At 42.8% G+C, this 22,129-nt stretch overlaps 1 protein-coding gene across 1 annotated transcript in view; it reads right to left on the bottom strand.

Annotated features, from left to right (window-relative positions):
• SEMA4B (semaphorin 4B) overlaps positions 1–22,129 on the bottom strand; it is a 186,297-nt gene that overhangs the window by 99,244 nt on the left and 64,924 nt on the right. Inside the window, exon 2 of the mRNA XM_075273318.1 lies at positions 11,873–11,926. The gene's annotated coding sequence lies outside the window, so the exon portion shown is untranslated. The remainder of the gene's footprint in view (positions 1–11,872; positions 11,927–22,129) is intronic.

The following is a 22,129-nucleotide window of genomic DNA, read 5'->3' as shown; positions in this document are numbered from 1 at the left end:
TGTAAGGGCCAGGTCAACAACAACCATGGAGATGCATGATGTGGGCTTTTGACATATATACATACCCCAGTATCAGTGTCTCTTTGGAGTGATGGAGGAAACTCGAGCACCCAGAGAAAACCCACTTTTAATTTCAAGGCTAAGGCCCCAGGTTGCAGAAATGCAGTGATTTTCGTTGCAGATTTTGCTTTGTTTATTTGAGCCAAAGCCAAGAATGGCTACAAAAGGAATGTGAAATGAATGTGAAGTTCTTGTACTTCTATCTTCTGCTCAATCCTTGCCTGGATTTGGCAACCCCCCCCCCCCCCCCAAAAAAAAAAAAAAAAAAAAAAAAAAACACAGCAAAATCTGCATTTCCACATGTCATCCCAAAAATTTGACTAGAGAGAGGAAATTAAATAAAATAACAAAACAATTTAGAATACCGTTAACCCTCTCCCCAACCACCACCACAGCACTGATGCTCCAGTGATTCCTGGTGGTCTGCTGGTATCATCTTACTGAAGTGATGACATTCCCAACATGTGACACATGACTGGCCACAGTGGTGTATGGCTTACATTGGCCAATGGTGCAATGGCTTTGAAGTGACATGGGATTAATGTATCAGTGGGTGAGTATAAAGTTCTTTTTATTCAATTTCATTTATTTGGCCAATTTTTTTCAGATTTTGAGTTTGGGCTGGGAACACACTTGACAGTGAACTGGGGACACACTGAGGGGCATTACTACTGTGGCCTCTACTACAGCTAACCCACTGTGATCTACAGTACCAGCATAATGGATAAGAGTCAAAGGGATGTCCATAATATTTTCATTTATGGCCAAAGCTTTGGATAGATGATAAGTATCTGATCGGTGGACGCACACATCATCTGTTTGGGGATGCATGCAATTCTCACCACCCACCATTGGTTCTTTCCATACTACTGTATGACATCACCTGATTAGCCTACTCGTCTCTGGACCAATGCCTGATGAAGGGACAAGTTCCTGAAACTTTAACGTCGCACCTTACAACGAATTGTAAATATTCATTTTTTGCAGTAAAAAAAATAGAGTGCCGTCACATTTTTTTTTTACATGGTTTCCACTTGGGAGTTGGTCAGCTCCCTAGTGATTGTGCAGCTAAATTCATTTTGAGCCTTTTGGAGTTGAGTGTCGCCATGTAAAACAAACTAGTAATCCAATTCAAGAAAGTATGTGTGCACTAAGTCAAATAGCAAAGAAAATTTTTGGGGAATTTTGATGCACACTAAAATATAACTTTTATTAGTAGTAGTTAAAAGTCTCAATGTAACAAAATAACACAATTAAACGTTCCTCATGTAGTGTGTGGTCATGTGGCCGCTGTGCTATTTTAGACACCCAAAAGAGGGTTCCCCCTAATGGGTACAAGGGAAAAACTCTCTTAGTAGTTAGGTGTTCTATTCACATCCCACCCAATCATAGTCACTACCACCCAATATTCCACTATAGCTGCGTATTAATGGTGTATAGATTGCCACTAAGTAACAACTTAGTATACAGATAAAATAAATCGCAGGAGTCTGAGACTCAGTCCTCAGGGGCGGAATGTCTTCTCCTTTGATGGCGGCCTCTTCCACCAGCTCAGGGGAGTGGCGATGGGGAGCCCCTGTGCCCCATCGTTCGCTAATCTCTACCTGGGCTGGTGGGAGAGGGAGAGGGTATTCTGCGACACCATGGACAGGTGGACACGGCGGATCCTCCTCTGGGTCCGTTTCATAGATGATATATTCATACTGTGGGACGGGCCCAGGGAGGAATTTGTGCTGTTTGTGCAGTCATTAAATGTGAACGACCTGGGTTTTTTCTTTACATTTGATATCCAGGAGGAGAAAATGACCTTCCTGGATTTAACAATTTCAAAGGAGTCATCGGGTCGCTTGCGTATATGCGTGCATCGCAAAGAGACTGCTACCAATTCCTTGCTAGATGGGGGAGTTGGCACCCAGAGCCATTAAAATCAGGCATCCCCAAGGGTCAATATTTGAGGATCCGCAGAAACTGTAGTCATCTCTCGGACTTTCAGACCATGTCCAGGGACTTGAAGGGTAGGTTCACCAGGAGGGGTTACCCTAAGGGTGTCTTACGGAGAGCATACCATCATGCGCTCAGCACAGAACGTACACAATTGCTGAACCCCCGAAGTCGCACGCAGGAGTCTGAAGAGATTCGGATGGTCGCAACTTTTGATAGTGCGGCCGAGTCGGTAAAAAGAATCCTTAATACATCTTGGGATATTCTTAGAACTGACCCTATTATAGGATCATTAATAGGGACAAAACCGAGTATTACCTTTCGCAGGGGTCCGAATCTTAAAGATAGATTGGTACATAGCCATCTGCCCCCAGCAGTGTCGGCTGACACTTGGCTGGATAGACAACGGGCAGACATAAAGGGCACATTCCCTTGTGGGACCTGTAAGGCGTGCCAATTTATTCAAAAAGGAAAAAATGTGAGATCTACTAACACACGAGTCACATACCACATACAGAGTTTTATTAACTGTAAAACTACGGGGGTGGTATATCTGGCATCATGCTCCTGCGGACTCCAATACGTTGGAAAAACAACGAGGGAGTTCCGCAGGAGAATCCGTGAACATATCAATGACATCACACGTGAAGAACCAACCCCCATCTCTAAACATATTAGAGAGGTACATGATGGAGATGCAAATTGCCTCCGCTTCCAAGGTATTGAAAAAGTAACGCCATCACCAAGAGGGGGAAACTATGACAGGAAAGTAATCCAACGAGAAACTAGATGGATATTCTTGATGGATACAGTACATCCCAAGGGTCTAAATGAATATGTTTCTTTTTCATCCTTTATATAAGGGTCATCCTGGGTTTTGTTAATGGATGTCCTCAGGATTATATTCATAGTTGGTAACACTGTAACCCCTATTGTTAGTAACTGTATAGATTGTATCGGTTGATGGGCGTACTTTATTTTATATAAATATTACCTATGGAGAGCAGGTTCGTCCTCCATTTTGGTTTATTTATTTATTTATTTGGCTCAAGCATTTCTGGTGGGTGTGTACTGTATATATTCCCCTTCAGTTAACTCTGTATATCACAATATGCGGTATGTGCACACTTGAGGAGGGTGTTCCATCTATTATTGTATCGAGTCTTGTAGTGTTTTTCTTCTTTTTTTATTATTAGTTTTGTTTGGTGTATCTGAATTGTTGAGATTTGCTTCCTGAGGGGGTTTTACTTACCTGTGTCTTTTCATTTGTTCGTGTGGCTCCGTCAATATTCACCACGATGTGTGGTCTGGATGTTACTTTATACGCGTCTTGCGTTGCTTAGCTGCGGTCCAGCCGGCTGATTGTAGGGGCGGGGCGTGGTTTATGTCAGAGGTGTGGTACTGGTGACGTACTCGGCTCCACCTCCATTGACGTCGATTCTCTGGGAGGAGACTTGGGTTTATTAACCCGGCTCCATGAAGCGCTCGCTGCGGTCAGAAACTATGACCGACCGAGCAGTCAAAACAAAAAGCTCGTAATAGCGCTGTATCTACAGCACGTTCTAAACCAGTATGTTTGTGAGCCTCTGATGATGCTGGCACCTTGATTTAGTCAGCTGAAACGCGTCAGGAACTACATATATCTCGCTCTTATTTTAACAAGTTTGTGTGTGTCTAAGTATGTGGGTTCCAGCCTGTGTCTACTAGCCTACATCCCAATGCCCGAGAATAGCCCAATCTGAGACTAGCAATGTCACTCCCCTCCCTAGCTATTAGCTGTATGCAATTGTGAGTACATGGTGGTGTGTTTGTCAGAGAACTGTAACTCTGTATACTAAGTTGTTACTTAGTGGCAATCTATACACCATTAATACGCAGCTATAGTGGAATATTGGGTGGTAGTGACTATGATTGGGTGGGATGTGAATAGAACACCTAACTACTAAGAGAGTTTTTCCCTTGTACCCATTAGGGGGAACCCTCTTTTGGGTGTCTAAAATAGCACAGCGGCCACATGACCACACACTACATGAGGAACGTTTAATTGTGTTATTTTGTTACATTGAGACTTTTAACTACTACTAATAAAAGTTATATTTTAGTGTGCATCAAAATTCCCCCAAAATTTTCTTTGCTGAGTGTCGCCATGTACCCCATTTTCCACTGTATGGAGGTGCATCTGGTCTGTGTACTATACAGTGCATACAACTGAAGGCCTGTATAGTGGTCGGGCGCAAATCCTGCTGCCCTGTCCCTATTCAAGTTAAAGGGAAAAACTGCTACTTAATCAGAAAGACATTCCTCTCCTTGTGTATGTATGATAGATATGTTAGTGAAAGGGTTTTTTTTTTTTTTTAGGTTTTCAGTTTTTCACAAAAACCTCTTGTGTTTATAGTTCAATTATCAGTTTCCTACCTAAAGGGCACTGCTATATAACTGCAGGCGAAAGGTGAAGCAGAAGAACAGGTTTGCTGACTCAATTAAAGGGGTTGTCCAGGATTATTATACTGAGTTTCCTCTTCCCACGGGGTGACCTCATGTCTGTTGTTCATATGGCCACTTTGCAGCTCAGACCCATTCAAATTAATGGGACTGGACTGCAGCATGGCCATGAGACCAATGAACGTGAGATCACTACCTGAGCAGAGGAGACTGTATTATAATCCTGGACAATCGCTTTAAAACAAAGACTTGATTTGTGTACCAGGAAAGTGACATGTTTAGTTGCGGTCTAAAAGTATATGTTGAGTTATGCCACAATTACGTGAACAATCCTCATTCATACGACAAAATACAGTTTGTGATCAACAGGATAGACATATGAAGTGGAAAAGCTATTGTAGTACCATGAAAGTTGCATGAGTAAGAGAACAACCAGATGGAGTGTCCATCGGAGGGCAAGATGTGGCCAAAAAGCACATCAGCATGTCATCTGATGCAAAACAGCAAGTGATCTGCTGCAAAACAGCTTTGATCTGCTGCAAAACAGCATGTGCCGCATGTCACTTTCCTGGTTCAAATTGATTGTTAATGGCTGCACAATTTTTTCAGCAGTTTAATAGTTAAATGTACATAGTCCAAGGCACCAGACATTCTAATAAAAAATAGCATTTATCTCATCCTTTTTCAAAAAAAAGTGATGTTTTGGCCGTGCAGAATCTTTTTCAAGCCAAAGAGAAGACAGAAAACAGATACAATTTAGCAATTGATGGCTAATTGTTGATGGCTTTGGCGTTTTGTGGGTAAAAATGCAATTAAGTTACAAAATTATTCAGACATTACCCATCAATTATAAGATGGTGCCAATCTCCATCAATCCACCATTACAGTGGTTTTTGGCTACACTGTAGCTGTATTTCCGCTGCCCAGCTTGTGCTCTGTGTGACTGCACCAGTTGTCTTCAGTTTGCTTCACTTTACTAAATTAGTTGCAACCCCAGTTTTAAAGAATAAAATATTGACATCCTATCCTTAGGATTGGTCATCAATATCAGATTGGTGGGGATCTAACACCTAGCACTCCCACCGATCATCAGAGCTGCCTTTACACTACTTATCAAGCACAATGCCCCATGTTGTATAGAGTCTGTGTTTGGTATTGCAGCTTAGCCGTATTCACTTGTATGGAGCTGAGCTGCAGAGAAGATCTTGTGACCAGTGAATGTGACATCACATTCCCTGACACCTCAGACCACTAACAATCTAACAATATTCTGCCATGTGAATATGCTACGAAGTTATGGGGAACCAGCTAAAAGATCCTAAGTCAAGACATTCAATAAATAATAATCAATAATTATATACTTCAATAAAAGAAATCTAAAAACAGTCACTATAAATAATTTCCTGCTGCACCATTCATTTAGTCTCTTTTTTTTTTTTTTTTTTTTTTTAACTTTGACTGTTTATAGATTTTTTTTAATAAAGTATACCATTACTGATTATTCTTTATTGGCTTTCTTGACTCAGGTTTTTTAGTGGGATTGCTATGTATATTCTAAGTGCCATGTGAGGATGGCTAATAGTAGTATACTCCCTTAGCATATAGACCACTATGGGCTATTATTTATTAATGGAGGATTGTTGTATTTTTGTTATTGGTGTTCTTATATGTTTAACCCACCTACAGTTTTTGATAAGCAGGACTCTGGGGAGCATATTATATTGTATGGGCTATTGTAGAGCATTATATTGGAGAGAGGGGTGCTGTGGGGAGCCTTTTAAAGTGTGAGGGGCATATTATATTGTGTAGGGTTGCTGGGGAGCATATTATACTGTGTGGGGCCACTAAAGGTATTATACTGTGTGGGGGCTCTGGGGAGCCTATTATACTGTGTGGAGCATTATGTTCCATGTGGGGCCACTGTGGAGGGGGGGAATCAGGAGAGCATTATATACTGTGGAGGGCACTGTGGAGCATTATATACCAAGTGGAGAATTATATTGGGGGGAGGGGGCAGTCCTGTGTACTATGTTTGCATTACAGCTCGCTCACTATAATCTTGCACATATGTGTAGTGCTTCATGGCTGTGTCACTCCCCATACAGTCCTCTGCATGAACCGGCCATAGAGCTATTGGAGCCTGCACAGTTCTATAAGTGGTAGGTATAATGGGGAAATTCTCAGTAATGTCAGATACACAGCACATATGTAAGATTTTAGTGAAGGAGCCATGGTGTAGGCTATTAGAAGGAAGCATTTGGGCGGGCCCTAAGAACTTCAGTCTGACAATATGTTACTGGTTTAAGGCTAAAATATACATAAGATACGGGAGGTATGTGTCACTAATATTCATTGCAGCCATAAATTCAAAGTCTGCAATAAAGTGACAATATTATACTGTTTTTGCAATTTTTTTAAAGCCTAGTATAGGGACAGGTCTGCTGCATTATAAGGCCAAAGAGTATAATATATTGTGCCTTTTGGCTAGTAGACTTTCAGAAAATACACAAACGTTTCATCATAAATATCCTGTTAATATTATAAATGTGAAAGTTTGTGAGTTTGTGGGTTTGTGTGTTTGGATGTTTGGATGTTCGGATGTTTGTTCCTCAATCACAGCCAAACGGCTGAACGGTTTTGGGGGAAATTTCACACACACCTACATAATTCCCACGAAATACGCATAGGCTACTTTAAATGTGGGTCCCTCACCCCAAATCGCCACCGTCACCCTCCAAAGACCCCTCTGCCTCGACTATAGAAGCTGGCATTCTGCCAGCCCAGGTCTTTCCACGCACCTCCTATTGGTGCATGGCAGGGTGTGGGCGGGCTAGGGAGCCAGCGCTGCAGCACCATATGTTGCCGGCAAGGTGTGGGCGGGCCGATTGACCGGGAAGACCGTAATCAACATGGCGGCAGCCCACATGCTCCAGCCGCCACTGCTACCCCAGCCCGCCTACACACTGCCAGCATGCCGGCCGGCTACACAGGACCGGCAGATGTTGCGGACTACACACCGTACACAAGGTGAGTCCAGCGGGGTGGGGGTGGGGGGTGGCTGGTGTCCGCAACGATCCTCTACCGGTGCGTGGGCGCTGCTCCTTCTCCACTATATTCCTTCTCCATGTCGGCACCCGGACCAAGCTCCGGGGCTGGCGTCATGTTCCTATGCCAGCCGGGAGCCTTGCGCAGGGTCCCCGTCCTGTTGGTCTTTTGCTCCTACTGCAGCCTAGGCTACGTAACCTGCAGTAGAAGCGCTGGTATAACTTAGCATAAAACCGGCGCTTCTACTGCAGGCTACGCGCCATAGGCTGCAGTAGGAGCGAAAGACCGACAGCCCGGGGACCCTGCACACGCCTCCCGGCTGCCATAGGAACATGACACCGGCCCCGCAGCTTGGTCCGGCTACCGACGCAAGGAAGGAATATAGCGGGGAAGGAGCAGCGCAGCGCCCACGCACCGGCAGAGGACATCAGGACAGGTCAGCTTTCTCCGGGTGCCAGCGCGGCACACACACCACGCAGCGCCGGCAGAGGAAATGCCATATTAGTCAGCTGAGCTGCGGGAGCAGCTTGCTTAAGGGTGAGAGGGGTGGTGGGGCATGGGTGATCGGTAGGGGCGGGGGGGGGGGGGGGTTGCTGGTGGTAGGGGTTAGAGAGGGGGCTGGGGGGGTCAGGTTTCACAGCAGAGGGCAGAAGGCAAGTAGGAGGGGGGAACCATGGTCACAGGTGGGTGGTGCTGGGGGGAAGAGGTAGGAGGTGACTGTAACTCTAAAGGGGGAAAGGGGGCTGGGGACGCGGGTGGGGGTTAAGGGGAGATACAGGGGTGCAGGTGAAGGGAAAGGGGAGGGCCAGAGGTGCAGCAGCGGGGCCGTGGGGTCCTGGCCCACGACGCTGTGGGAGGTGACTGGATGCAAGGAAAGGGCCATGGGGTGCCACGGGCCGCGCTGCAGGTGGATCACGCAAGGGGGAGGGGACAGCGGACGAAGTCACGGGCTATAGCTAGTATATATATATACTCTGATTTATGCTATTGACAACATTTTCTGTGCATTTGGTACCTTGAAGTACAGCACATAAGTTTCTGTAATTTGCTGCCTGGTTTTTCTAGGATTTTAATTGGACGACCTAAGGATATATCATCAATATTTAAGTCCTGGATAATTCCTTTAAGCAGGGCAACATGTTCAGATGACAGAGTAAATTCTAATGAATGGAAACTTACTGCAGCATCTTGGGAGAATAGAAAATGTCATGTAGTTCATACAGTATAACACCATATTATATATCACATAGACTGGCGGATTTATCAATATTGTCAAGGGGATCTAAGTACAAAGAATCACTAAACCGAGGGATGTATGTATGTCACATATTTATTAAAATGTCTCACAAAGGAACATGATAAATGTCTGTAATATTAAGACTTTTCTACAAGAGTCACCAGCTCGGTGTCAGGGCTTCCTTGATATACTAGTACTCCATGTCTGCCAGACAAAAGTTTATCACTGGCCATCGATAAACCATTGACTGGATAAACCCAACTGTGCGAATGTGACATTTCTTCTAGTTAAAGTCATCCTATTTTTGCTAAAACATATTGGTTAGAAGATATAGTCATGTGTATAAGTGTGTAGTGCAGCCTGATGTCTTCTTCTGTTATATAACGTTTTACACAATCCTTCACATCCTTCAATAAGTATGTCTGGCCAATACCTTTATTCATTGTGATCCCCTGCTTGTAAAGCATCTGATATGATCGAATAAACTGACAAGTGGGCAGTCTCTCAGTGTCAAAGGGGCATGAACTTCAGCTGCTCTGACATTGTCCAATCAGTGCCGACATTTTCATGAGACAAGATTACTTTTTGTTCAGAAAGGAGATTAATGGGTTTTTCTGGACCTAAAAGGATTTTTCATACTGATGACCTATTCAAAGGATCATGAGTGTGTGATTTGCGTTGGATACTCAGGCCCCCAAGCAGATCAGCTGTTTCGAATGTTTTCAGCCACCCAAGTTGCAACAATAGACTGGGAGCTCCTATTCAAGTAATAGGCATGACACTACGACTCCATCCACTTTATAGTGAAGCTGTTCTGATGAAAAATCCTTTGGGACTCCTTTACAGAGGACCTTTCATGTAAGTGAGGAACAACCCATGATAGTAATGTTCCATAGTCTTGTTCGGTCAGGTGAAAGTTCCTCACAGCCCAGTCATGATGCTAGTCTATAAGGCAAAAGCTGAATTGAGCGCGTTGTCAGCTGTCTGGCGTTATTTAATACCGCCCATCTCCAAGGACACGAAAGGTCATCTTTAAGTAGCGAAACAACAGGCAGCAGGAGAAACATTGATGATTCTCAAACCACTGGGGTGAAGCAGAACCTTTGAACCCTGCATGTAACTGAAGATTCTCCTTCTTCTTCTAAACCTCCGAACAATATTACATTAGTCATAAAACCGTTTGATTATAAAATCCTACACTTGTGACAAGACTATGGGAAGAGATTGTAAATCTGTTTTAATTATAAAATCTGCAGTGATTATAAACTGCCATATAGGTTTATGGAGAAGTCAACCATCCGTAATTAAAGAAATATACCATCGTGCATGCTGATATACAAGGTTTGTCTACAAAGAGTTTTATACAAGGGGCAGACTGAGGCTAAGAACCCACGTTGCGGAAACACAGCTTTTTTGTTGCAGATTTTGCTGCAATTTTTTTTAGCCAAAGCGAAGAGTGGGTTGAGGAGGAAGGAGAAGTATAAATGTCTCCGTTATATTCCCTATTCCTTTTGGAGCCACTCCTAGGATTGGCTCAAAAAGAAAAAGAATGCAGCAAAATATGCAACAAAGAAATCTGTGTTTCTGCAACATATGCCCTCAGCTTAAAGAGGACCTGCCACCTCCTGAGGCACATACGGTATAATACATTGCTAGAAAGCCGACAGGGAATCGGCATTCCCTTTCTGTGCCCCAAGTGAAGAGCTATCAGTGCCGGTACCGTAGCTGTTCACCGCCAGAAGGGTGTTTTTGACAGTCAGTCAGGAATGCCCCTCCTCATGATAGCGCCTATAGCACTGTACTGTGAGAGGGGGCATTGCTTACCCCCCAGAAATGATGCTGAGCAGTGAGATACACCTCCCCAGTACTGGTCTATGGACGAGTACTATCAGGAGGGGAGGGAGGTGTTCTTCACCGCTCTCACATTACAGCACTATAGGCGCTACTGTGAGGAAGGGCTTTCCTGACTGACTTTCCTGACTGACTGATGGTACAGGCACCGATAGCTCTTCCCTGGGGGCACAGAATGGGAAAGCCGACAGTGCGCTGAATTCAGTGCATTGTTGGCTTTCTAGCGGTGTATTACACTGCATGTGTCCCAAATGGTGAAAGGTCCTCTTTAAATCTACAATGGACGCTGGTTGGCTTTATATAGTGCACATGCAATGTATATAACATACACCTGGGGAGGCTGCCAAACCCAAGAATAAGATGAATGTAGCTAAAGGTAATTTAAAAAAAATAATGTCCTTGAGGTACAGAAAAGGAGACTTCATTGTGAAAGAGCAGCAAGCTAGCTGAGTTGGGAATATAAATGTACCCATCACACTATGTTGTTGTCCCCTTACTTATGGGGAGACTAGTCGCATGCATGTGTATTTACAGGTACATGTAAAATTCTACTACCATTTCGAAGTGGCATACCCTTAATAAACATGCTGAGAGATTTGGGTTGCCATCCAAAAAGACTATATTATAATCCTCCACTGATTTCACCATCAGTTTTCTTCAGTTTACTGTTTTTACTGCTGGCATTATTGGCTGGTACATGAACCTCTTCTGATTTATGAAGAACAAAAAGTAGTCAACCAGAAAGTGACAATCTGAAATTTGTTGTATATCCCCAGTTTTATTTACAGTGGATATTTGTTTTCTCATTGCTAGATCTGGTCGTACAAGAACTTTAGTTTCATGGAACAAAACTACGTTAGAAATTTTATTATAATATGATCCCTGAGGGCATCTGGAGATACTTAAAGGACCATGTTTATGTAAAAGCTTTGTTCAGGCGAAAAATGCTTCCATATACTATGGATCCAAATGACTGAATACATACATATACTGCATGCCTAAACTTATATATCGCTTTCTCTAGTTTCTCTAATTCCAGAATATCAGCGGAGCAAAGAAATCAAAGCATAGCAAATCATGAACCTGAACCTAAACATAAAAAATGTTCAGCAGAAATCCTGCATCAGATCTGGGAGAAGCTGCTTAAGGACCAGACCAATGCATCAGGTTCTAGAGACTGCGAAATCTGGGCAATATCTTATGATTCTGATAAATTCTTACTACTTCCCAATGCATCACTACACAGTATAGTCTTAATAATTATTTTTTTGCCCAAAATAAAGAGACGTCACCTACCGTTATTCAGAGGTTCGGTGTCCTGATGTGGTGTCACAATAAGAAGATGAAAACCTGAAAAATATCATATATATCTATATTAGTAATGGCAAACAAATTGGGGCATAATGTGTCTTCTACTACATATTCTATGACATAGGTATGTAGCAAATACTGCAAGTATTCTAGATCACAAGTTCTCAATCTGTCATACAAGAATCCTCTTGTGAAAGTACATGCTACGGATCGAATGAGCATATGTTGATGTTGTTTTTTATGGCCACCAGGACAGGACATTTTGTTGTCACTTAGCAGCAAGTAACTGGCTGCAGTCATCGTCAAAATGCTTGTCTTTTGCTTAACTATTAAGCCCAATATGGTATTTGTGCCTGGCCCCATCACAGAATAGGACAGGCCAATTTGCAGGTAACTTTGTTTTGGGGTTCTGGGATTAGGATAGCTGTGTTATGGGCACACTGTACTTTGTGATGACAATGCCATTTTCACAAGATCCATGTCAGATACGTTAGATCCATCAGGTCACACTGACTGAATGGACCAATGATAGCCTACCATTTGTATTCTCTTATGCTGTAAGCAGGTCATATAAAAGGTGATTCATCAGAAAATATGTATAACATAACAAATGGTAATTAGTGATATTTGATCTCCTTTACAATATTTATTATATTTCACATACATATATTAGATGTACTTCACACAACAGATATACTGAAAGGGGTTTTCCAGGATTTTTTTTTTTTTTTTTTAAAGTTGTGTTAGTGTTAGTAATGGGTTAATAAGTACACCCATATACCTTTAACAGGCAGTGTGTTGAGTTATTTCTGGGGTTCCCTGGGTCCTCCTGGCATCTTCTGCATTAGTTTACAGATGTAGTTTCCTGTTTACCTTCCACACTACTTGCCTTTCACTACCCCTCCTCCTCTCTCACTACATTACAACCCCTTCCCTGTCTCCCTAGCTAAACTATCCCACCCATTACTATCCCTTCCCAGCTAACTCAGCCCACCCCACCCCACCTTACTTGCCTATCTTCCTATCTGGGGGACAGATCCTCCTTCTTCTTTCTTTTGCACAGGCTGGAGACTCTCCTAGTGTCTGCACAGATCAGAAGTACCTGTGAGGTCTGTGGAGTAGACATGGAGTGCCATCTCTACTGCGCATGTGTTGGAGGCACCTCCAGAATGCGCAAGTGCTTGCAGAGAGGAAGAGGGGAGGAGCCGTTCCCGGAAAGGAAGACACATGCATATTGATGGGTTCGGGGGAAAGGGGGTAATGGTGACGTTCTGTTTCGGAAGCGGGGAAATGGAAAATCACTGGATTATCTGTAGACTATGGCATGTTTGTAATTTTTGATAATTGAAAAATGCCACCAAAATGTCAATTTCTATAAGCATGTCCCAAACTGCAAACAGTGAATACAGTGAATTTAGAAAGCGATTAAATGGTCACTAACTTTACCAAGAACTTGCTCTCATTTAATAGATCATATGATTCAAGATCAAAATGTAATGCACTTTATTTAAAAATGTTGCTGTTTTCTGTCTGAAAAAAAAACTCTCTGCAAAGGTCCTGCCACTAGGCATCTTCCTTCTAGCTAATTTTCTGTTCACTCCCAGATTACTAGGGAATGTTCTTCCACAAATACCATAAAAGAAACAAGATGGTTTCACAGTGAGTGGAGGGGTAAGTTCTGTCCTCTCTTCACACACAATGAAAGGAGAGGGGAAGGGCTGATTTTCCTCACAGCCTCCACACACATCTGCAAGCAGCTTTCTCCGAGCATTGGACTGAACATTCTCACAGCTTACAATGTAAAAAAGTTTACTTATGTACTTATATCTACTTCTGGCTGCTTGTATCATTACTGACGGGGTATTAGCCATAGACAGTTAGCAACTTTTCTGACATTGCTTATAGATTTCTCTTTTTCTGTGTCAGTGATCTGTTTAGCTGCATCATGCCCCGTATTTGCATTCCAGTGTCTAAGAGAGAAATGTAAAATGTGCTGCAGCCATAATGTGATTATTAGCAGCAGAAAATCTTATTGGACATCATATACTGTATGAAAGTTTATAAAGCTACAGAAGAGATTGCCCGGCAACAACCTATAGACATTGCAACTTTTCATGATAACTCATGTACCCTTTAGGTAGCTTGCACCATAGAAAGCTGATACATACATTGTACACTTCACTCCACTTGCCCAGCAACCCCACACACATGCATGCCCAGGTTGGCTGAGCATGAAGAGTAGAGAAAGCTGGCATCACAGGAGTTTCAGGAGGCCATCATTACATGGTTGGCCAAGCACGTTTGATGGATAAACATCTGAAGCTTAGGCCGAAATTGATGAAGAGCAGAACTTTTGGCTTTTGCGGAAACGCAATAGAAACCCCCTCACTGTTTTACAGATTCAGCAAAGCATACAAGATTTTATTTAATTTTATCCCTACATTGTGAAAAACAAGCAAGCATGCTCACCTTGTGAAAAAGAAACACATAGTCACCTTGCATCACCTCTCCTGGGCATGCTCGCTACTTCTATCTATCTACAGCATCATTTTCTGGCCTCTATGAGCTGCATCTGATGTTACGCACCCTGGGTTCAATCACAGGCCCTTGTGATCACGTGACCATCGAGACCCAATCACAGACTTCAGTGGTGTCCCCATTGTAATCCCAGACTTCTATTGGAAAGGGGCCCATAGGCGTATAGATACAGTATATATATATATATATATATATATATATATATATATATATATATATATATATATTAGCTGGTACCCGCGACTTCGTCTGCGGTGATTGTAGAAGTGGGTATATACAGGCGTGGGTAAGGTTTTCGTACTGTGTATAAGGTATGGGATATGAAATGTAAGTTTGTATCTTGTTTTTGTTGTAATTCTGAGAATACGTGAGATTTTGTGTTGAAGTTAATTTGTATTTGAGCTGCTATACGGTGTTGTGAGAAACTTTACATAGTGACTTTGGGACAGAGGTATTTGAAGTTAACCCTTTCCCGCCGATGGCATTTTTTGATTTTTATTTTTGACTCCCCTCCTTCTAAACCCCATAACTTTTTTATTTCTCTGCTCCCAGAGCCATATGAGGTCTTAATTTTTGCGGGACAAATTTTTCTTCATGATGCCACCATTATTTATTCTATATAATGTACTGGGAAGCAGGGAAAAAATTCAAAATGGGGTGTATTTCAAGAAAAAATGCATTTCTGCGAATTTCTTACGGGCTTTGGTTTTTTTCGGCGTTCACTGTGCAACCAAAATGACATGTCCCCTGTATTCTGTGTTTCGTTACGATTCTGGGGATACCAAATTTATATGGTTTTAGTTACATTTTGACCCCTTAAAAACAAATCCAAAACTGTTAACAAATTTTTTTTTTTTGAAAAGTCGCCATATTCTGACAGCCGTAACTTTTTTATACGTGCATGTAGGGGGATGTATATGGCGTCTTTTTTTGCGGGACTGGGTGTACTTTGTAGTTCTACCATCTTCAGGAAATGTTTTTGCTTTGATCACTTTTTATTCAAATTTTTATCAGAATCAAAACAGTGAAAAAACGGCGGTTTGGCACTTTTGACCATTTTTCCCGCAACGGCGTTTACCGAACAGGAAAAATATTTGTATAGCTTTGTAGAGCAGGCGATTTTGGACGCGGGGATACCTAACATGTATGTGTTTCACAGTTCTTAACTACTTTTATATGTGTTCTAGGGAAAGGGGGTGATTTGAATTTTTAATCCTTTTTTTTTTGTTTTTAATATTTTTTTTACTTTTTTTAAACTTTTTTTTGCATTTATTAGACCGCCTAGGGGTATTGACATGGGTGGGCGGTGTCGCGGATTGTCATAGCGGTGGGGGTTGGCAAACATGGCTGCTCTGGAGCGTTAAAGAGAGCCTCCTGGAGTATCGTTAAGGTGAGGGGCTGTCACGAACTGAACTCACTGGGTCTTGAACCCATGACTTCCTGACTATGTTCTGCGGCCTTAACCATTGCACTATTTGGAAACCTGTTTTGTTCTGTGCTTTACCTTGTCTGGTCTCTTCTGTTGGAGTAATTGGGTTATTTAGATCACCTGTTCTGTGGCCAATCACAGTTTAGCCTGTCCTATATGAACTCACAGCTCACTCCATCCTGTGCCTGATTATTCTGGCTGTCTGCTTCCTGTTGCCCTGAACCTCACCACTGCCTTGCTGCTCTTGTGTACCGAACCTTGCTAACGCCTGACTACGATTGATCTGCTCCTACCGTGTACCGAACCTTGCTAACGCCTGACTACGATTGATCTGCTCCTACCGTGTACCGAACGTTGCTAACACCTGACTACGATTGATCTGCTCCTACCGTGTACCGAACCTTGCTAACGCCTGACTACGATTGATCTGCTCCTACCGTGTACCGAACCTTGCTAACGCCTGACTACGATTGATCTGCTCCTACCGTGTACCGAACCCTGCTAACGTCTGACCACGGTTTCTTCTACTTCTGAGGTACTTATCCTTCATTTATTTCTATTTAAGTACTGTACCATTTGCCCCACCAATTGGACTCCAAATCTGATAACTAGCATCGTTACATAATAATCAGGCCCAACATGGAGGCCGGAGGGGCGGAGTCTGCTTTGTCACAGCATGCCTTCCAGATCTCGGAATTGCATAACCTTGTGTATGGCCTTCAAGGACAATTAAATGAAATGAAAAGTCAAGTCACTGAATTACAACAACAAGTAAATGAATTGCGTGCAAATTCTGCTGCTGTCAGTGCCACTTCTCAAGTTTACCGGATTCCACTACCAGAAAAATTTGGTGGAAAGAGACACTTGTACCGAGGATTCCTTAATCATTGCCGGATGATTTTTTCTACGCATTCCTCACTGTTCCCTACTGATAGGTCCAAGGTTGTGTTCATCATTGCCCTGCTAATAGACGATGCACAAGCATGGGCATCACCTTATTTAGAACAGGATGATGAGATTTTGGACAATCTGAAGGACTTTCTTGCAGCAATGGACTTAGTATTTGATGACCCCAATCGTTGCGCCACTGCTGAGGGGGCTCTGCGGGATCTTCGCCAGGGAAGACGCTCTGTTGCGGAATATGCTGCAGAGTTTCGGCGCTGGGCTTCTGATGTTTCCTGGAACACCTCCGCACTAAAATGGCGGTTCTATGGAGGACTTTCTGAATCTGTTAAAGATGAACTTGTTAAAGTAGATCTTCCAGCTGACTTTGAGGAGTATATACGGTTATGCGTCCGTATTGACCAAAGACTCCTGGAAAGGAAGCGAGAAAGACGAGGCTATTATGATGCAGACACCTTCTCTCATTTACCTGAGGGACGGTTTCTCCCAAAGATGCAGACACCTTCTCAAACAGGTTCGGCCCCAGAACCTATGCAAGTAGATGCCATCCGGGGACCAATTTCAACTGCTGAAAAACGTCGCCGCCTTGCTGAAAAATTATGCCTTTATTGTGGACAACCTGGACATTATGTTCTTGACTGCCCTAAGAAACCTCAACGGGCAGTTGCGGCAACTGAGATTCGACCAAATTTGGAATCTTGTCCCCACTGTGCTTCTCTTAGTCTGGTGACACAGCCTCTGTTTTCCACCACATCTTGTCCTGACAATATGACCTCTAACCGACCTCATTTCACCTTACCAGTTCAGCTTTCATATGGTTCCTACAAGTTGTCCACTACAGCAATGTTGGATTCTGGTGCAGCTGGAAATTTTATGGACATTAAGTTTGCATTTGATAATCATATTGAGCACAGTGCAAGATCTTCACCAGTTGAATTAGTAACTGTTGATGGGTCACCTTTAAATTCTGGTCCGGTTACTCATGAAACTACTGAACTGGAAGTATTGATTGATCCCGGTCATCAGGAGAGGATTTGTTTTCAGTTAATCTCTTCACCAAAATTTCCAGTAATTTTGGGCATACCATGGCTCAGCATCCACAATCCTTCAGTAGACTGGAAGTCAGGAAATGTAACTTTCACTTCTGAATATTGTCAACAAAATTGTCAACTGAAGCAGCCTATTCTTTCACAGGTGGGAGCTACTGAAAGATCCAGCACTATCGCTGTCGAATTACCTGAACCTTATAAGGAATTTAAAGATGTTTGTGACAAAAGGAATGCCGACCAGCTACCCCCTCACCGCACATATGATTGTCCTATTGAACTTTTACCCGGTGCATCCATACCTTATGGACGCATCTATCCACTTGCAGAGATGGAGCTGAAGGTCCTGGATGAGTACATCAAAGAAAATCTGGCCAAAGGATTTATACGGCATTCCACTTCTCCGGCAGGAGCACCTATATTCTTTGTACCAAAGAAAGATGGCACATTACGTCCTTGTATTGACTACAGAGAACTAAATCAAATAACCGTTAAAAATCGTTATCCTCTTCCGCTTATTCCAGAGTTACTCGAGAGATTACGGTCAGCAAAGATCTTTACTAAGTTGGATCTACGAGGGGCATACAATCTTGTCCGTATACGACCTGGGGACGAGTGGAAGACAGCATTCCGAACACGCTACGGCCATTTTGAATCCCTTGTTATGCCTTTTGGACTTTGCAATGCCCCAGCAACTTTTCAACATTTTATTAATGATGTCTTCCGAGATCTGCTGGATCAATTTGTGGTGGCGTATTTGGATGACATATTAATATACTCTGAGAACCTTGAAGAACATCGTAAGCAGGTTACCATGGTTTTGAGCCGTCTAAGAGAGAACCAACTATATATTAAACTGGAAAAATGTGAATTTGAAAAGACAGAAATTCAGTTTTTGGGGTACATCATTTCTACAGAAGGATTGCGCATGGACCCTAGTAAGATCCAAGCTATTTTAGACTGGCCTTCTCCCAAGAATGTCAAGGAGATCCAAAGATTTATCGGCTTTGCAAACTTCTACCGCAAATTTATTAGGAATTTCTCAAAAGTTATTAGTCCGATAACAAAATTAACCCAGAAAGGGATTCCTTTTAAATGGTCTTCAAGTGCCGACGAAGCATTTAACCAATTAAAGACACTTTTTACTTCTGCTCCTATCTTAGTTCATCCTAATCCAGACCTCCCATTTATAGTTGAAGTGGATGCTTCAGATTCAGCAGTAGGAGCAGTGTTGTCCCAAAGAGTTGGAGACAAACAGTTGCTTCATCCTTGTGCTTTTTTTTCTTGCCTGATGTCTCCTCCAGAAAGAAACTATGACATTGGGAATAAAGAATTACTTGCAATTAAGAAAGCATTCACAGAATGGAGGCATCTTCTTGAAGGAGCATCTCATGTGGTTCAGGTTCTTACAGATCACCGAAATCTAGAATTTATTAGATCAGCCAAGAGACTTTCTGGTAGACAGGCTAGATGGTCTTTATTTTTTTCAAGATTTAATTTCATTATTTCCTACAGACCGGGATCCTGCAATGGAAAAGCAGACGCCTTATCCCGGATGTGTTCTGACATAACACAAGATGACACATCCGAAACCACCATCTTACCTGCTAAGAATTTTGTAGGGGCAATAATTTCCAAGGATATACTTCAGAAGATCAAAGAAGGTTATAATGGAGATTCCTTCCTTAATCATCCCCCCACAGATATTGATTTGGTGTTTAGAGATGGGGTTTGGACTCTTGATCAGTGTGTATATGTTCCTGAGACTACTCGATTAGAGATTCTGCGCCTTGTTCACGACTCTAGACCCGCAGGTCACATGGGAGTCGAAAAGACCAAAGAACTTTTGTCTCGTTCATTTTGGTGGCCCAAATATCAAGTGGATGTAAAGAAGTATATTTCTTCCTGTCAAACCTGTGCTAGGAATAAGACCCCTCGATCCTCACCAGTGGGATTACTTCAACCCCTTCCTATTCCATCTCGTCCTTGGGGTTCTGTTTCCATGGATTTTATTGTTGAACTACCATCTTCAAGAGATATGCGTACAATTCTGGTAGTGGTAGACCGTCTGACCAAAATGGCTCATTTTATACCAACAAAGGGGGTACCCTCTGCTGAAGAGACTGCAGAATTAGTCATCCGAGAAGTTTTCCGCCTACATGGCATACCCGACAATGTAGTTTCTGACCGTGGGGTACAATTTACCTCAAAGTTCTGGAACAGTTTTTGTGCCACTCTAGGGATTGAAGTAAACTTATCTTCTGCCTTTCATCCACAATCTAATGGGCAAACTGAGCGCACTAACCAAACCCTTGAACAGTATTTGCGGTGTTACACAAGTTATCTCCAGGATGACTGGGTTAATTTCCTTCCTACAGCGGAATTTGCTTATAACAACTCCCAGCATTCTTCTACATCCCAGAGTCCATTTTTTGCCAATATGGGTTTCCATCCTACATTCATTCCCAACCTTCCAATTTCTTCTTCAGTTCCTGCTGTCTCCGACAGACTGTCTACCTTGAAGCAAGTTCAAGAAAAATTAACAAACGCTCTGCATGAAGCCCAAGATCGCTATAAGAAGACTGCTGATAGACATCGCAAGTCTTTTCCTTCCTTTGGTATAGGAGATAAGGTATGGCTCTCTACAAGAAATTTGAAGCTCAAGGTACCTTCAGCCAAGCTAGGTCAGAAATTTATTGGACCTTTTGAGATTGTGGCTCAAATTAATCCTGTAGCATTTCGTTTAAAACTCCCAGAATCTATGCGGATTCACCCTGTTTTTCATTCCTCTCTTCTCAAGCCTTTTGTGGAAAATCCATTCCCGGGACGTAACTTGCCTCCACCTGACCCAGTTATTGTTGAAGGAGAAGAGGAATATCTGGTAGAAGAGATTTTGGATTCTCGAATTCATCGAAATCGGTTACAGTACTTGATAAAGTGGCAAGGGTATGGTCCTGAAGACAATTCATGGGAACCCGTAAACAACATCCATGCTCCACAACTGGTAAGAGAATTTCATCAGCGCTATCCAGAAAAGCCAAGCCAAGTACCGTCCAGAGGACGCTCCTGGAGAAGGGGGAGTAATGTCACGAACTGAACTCACTGGGTCTTGAACCCATGACTTCCTGACTATGTTCTGCGGCCTTAACCATTGCACTATTTGGAAACCTGTTTTGTTCTGTGCTTTACCTTGTCTGGTCTCTTCTGTTGGAGTAATTGGGTTATTTAGATCACCTGTTCTGTGGCCAATCACAGTTTAGCCTGTCCTATATGAACTCACAGCTCACTCCATCCTGTGCCTGATTATTCTGGCTGTCTGCTTCCTGTTGCCCTGAACCTCACCACTGCCTTGCTGCTCTTGTGTACCGAACCTTGCTAACGCCTGACTACGATTGATCTGCTCCTACCGTGTACCGAACCTTGCTAACGCCTGACTACGATTGATCTGCTCCTACCGTGTACCGAACCTTGCTAACGCCTGACTACGATTGATCTGCTCCTACCGTGTACCGAACCTTGCTAACGCCTGACTACGATTGATCTGCTCCTACCGTGTACCGAACCTTGCTAACGCCTGACTACGATTGATCTGCTCCTACCGTGCACCGAACCCTGCTAACGTCTGACCACGGTTTCTTCTACTTCTGAGGTACTTATCCTTCATTTATTTCTATTTAAGTACTGTACCATTTGCCCCACCAATTGGACTCCAAATCTGATAACTGGCATCGTTACAGGGGAAAAGTGGTAAAGTATATGTATATGAGATTGTGTGGGGTTAGGGGCGAGGCTGTAGAGGACAATATGAATTTTGTGGCTTGCTATGGTCCAAAGTGTGTGAGATTGCAGAGATGGTGATGTGAGTTTGGGGTTTGTGGGGGTCCTGGGAAAAATGTATGTGCGCTATTGTGACGAAAAGTAGCCTATTGCGCAATGGGGTGTATTAACTATGTTTGTGGAAAATTTCAGCCAAATCGGTCAAGCGGGTTTTGCGTGATTGACTAACAAACATCCGAACACACAAACCCACAAACATCCAAACTCACAAACTTTCACATTTATAATATTAATAGGATATAGATAGATAGATAGATAGATAGATAGATAGATAGATAGATAGTCAGGGTCTGGGGTTGCTAGGTGGGGTGGCATAAACACAAAATCCAGTTTCTTTAGTCCAAAACAAAGGTAGAGTTTTATTTTCACTCAAAAATATAGTGCAGCAACAATAGGAAACAATACAAAAATAAATACCTGCCCGGCTAGGCTCTAACTAAACATAGAATAGGTTACCTCACCTAGAATAATAGAAATCAAAAACCCATT

Source organism: Leptodactylus fuscus, chromosome 5, assembly GCF_031893055.1.
Source record: "Leptodactylus fuscus isolate aLepFus1 chromosome 5, aLepFus1.hap2, whole genome shotgun sequence".
Lineage (NCBI taxonomy): Eukaryota > Metazoa > Chordata > Amphibia > Anura > Leptodactylidae > Leptodactylus > Leptodactylus fuscus.
This window is presented reverse-complemented; position numbering and strand designations above follow the sequence as displayed.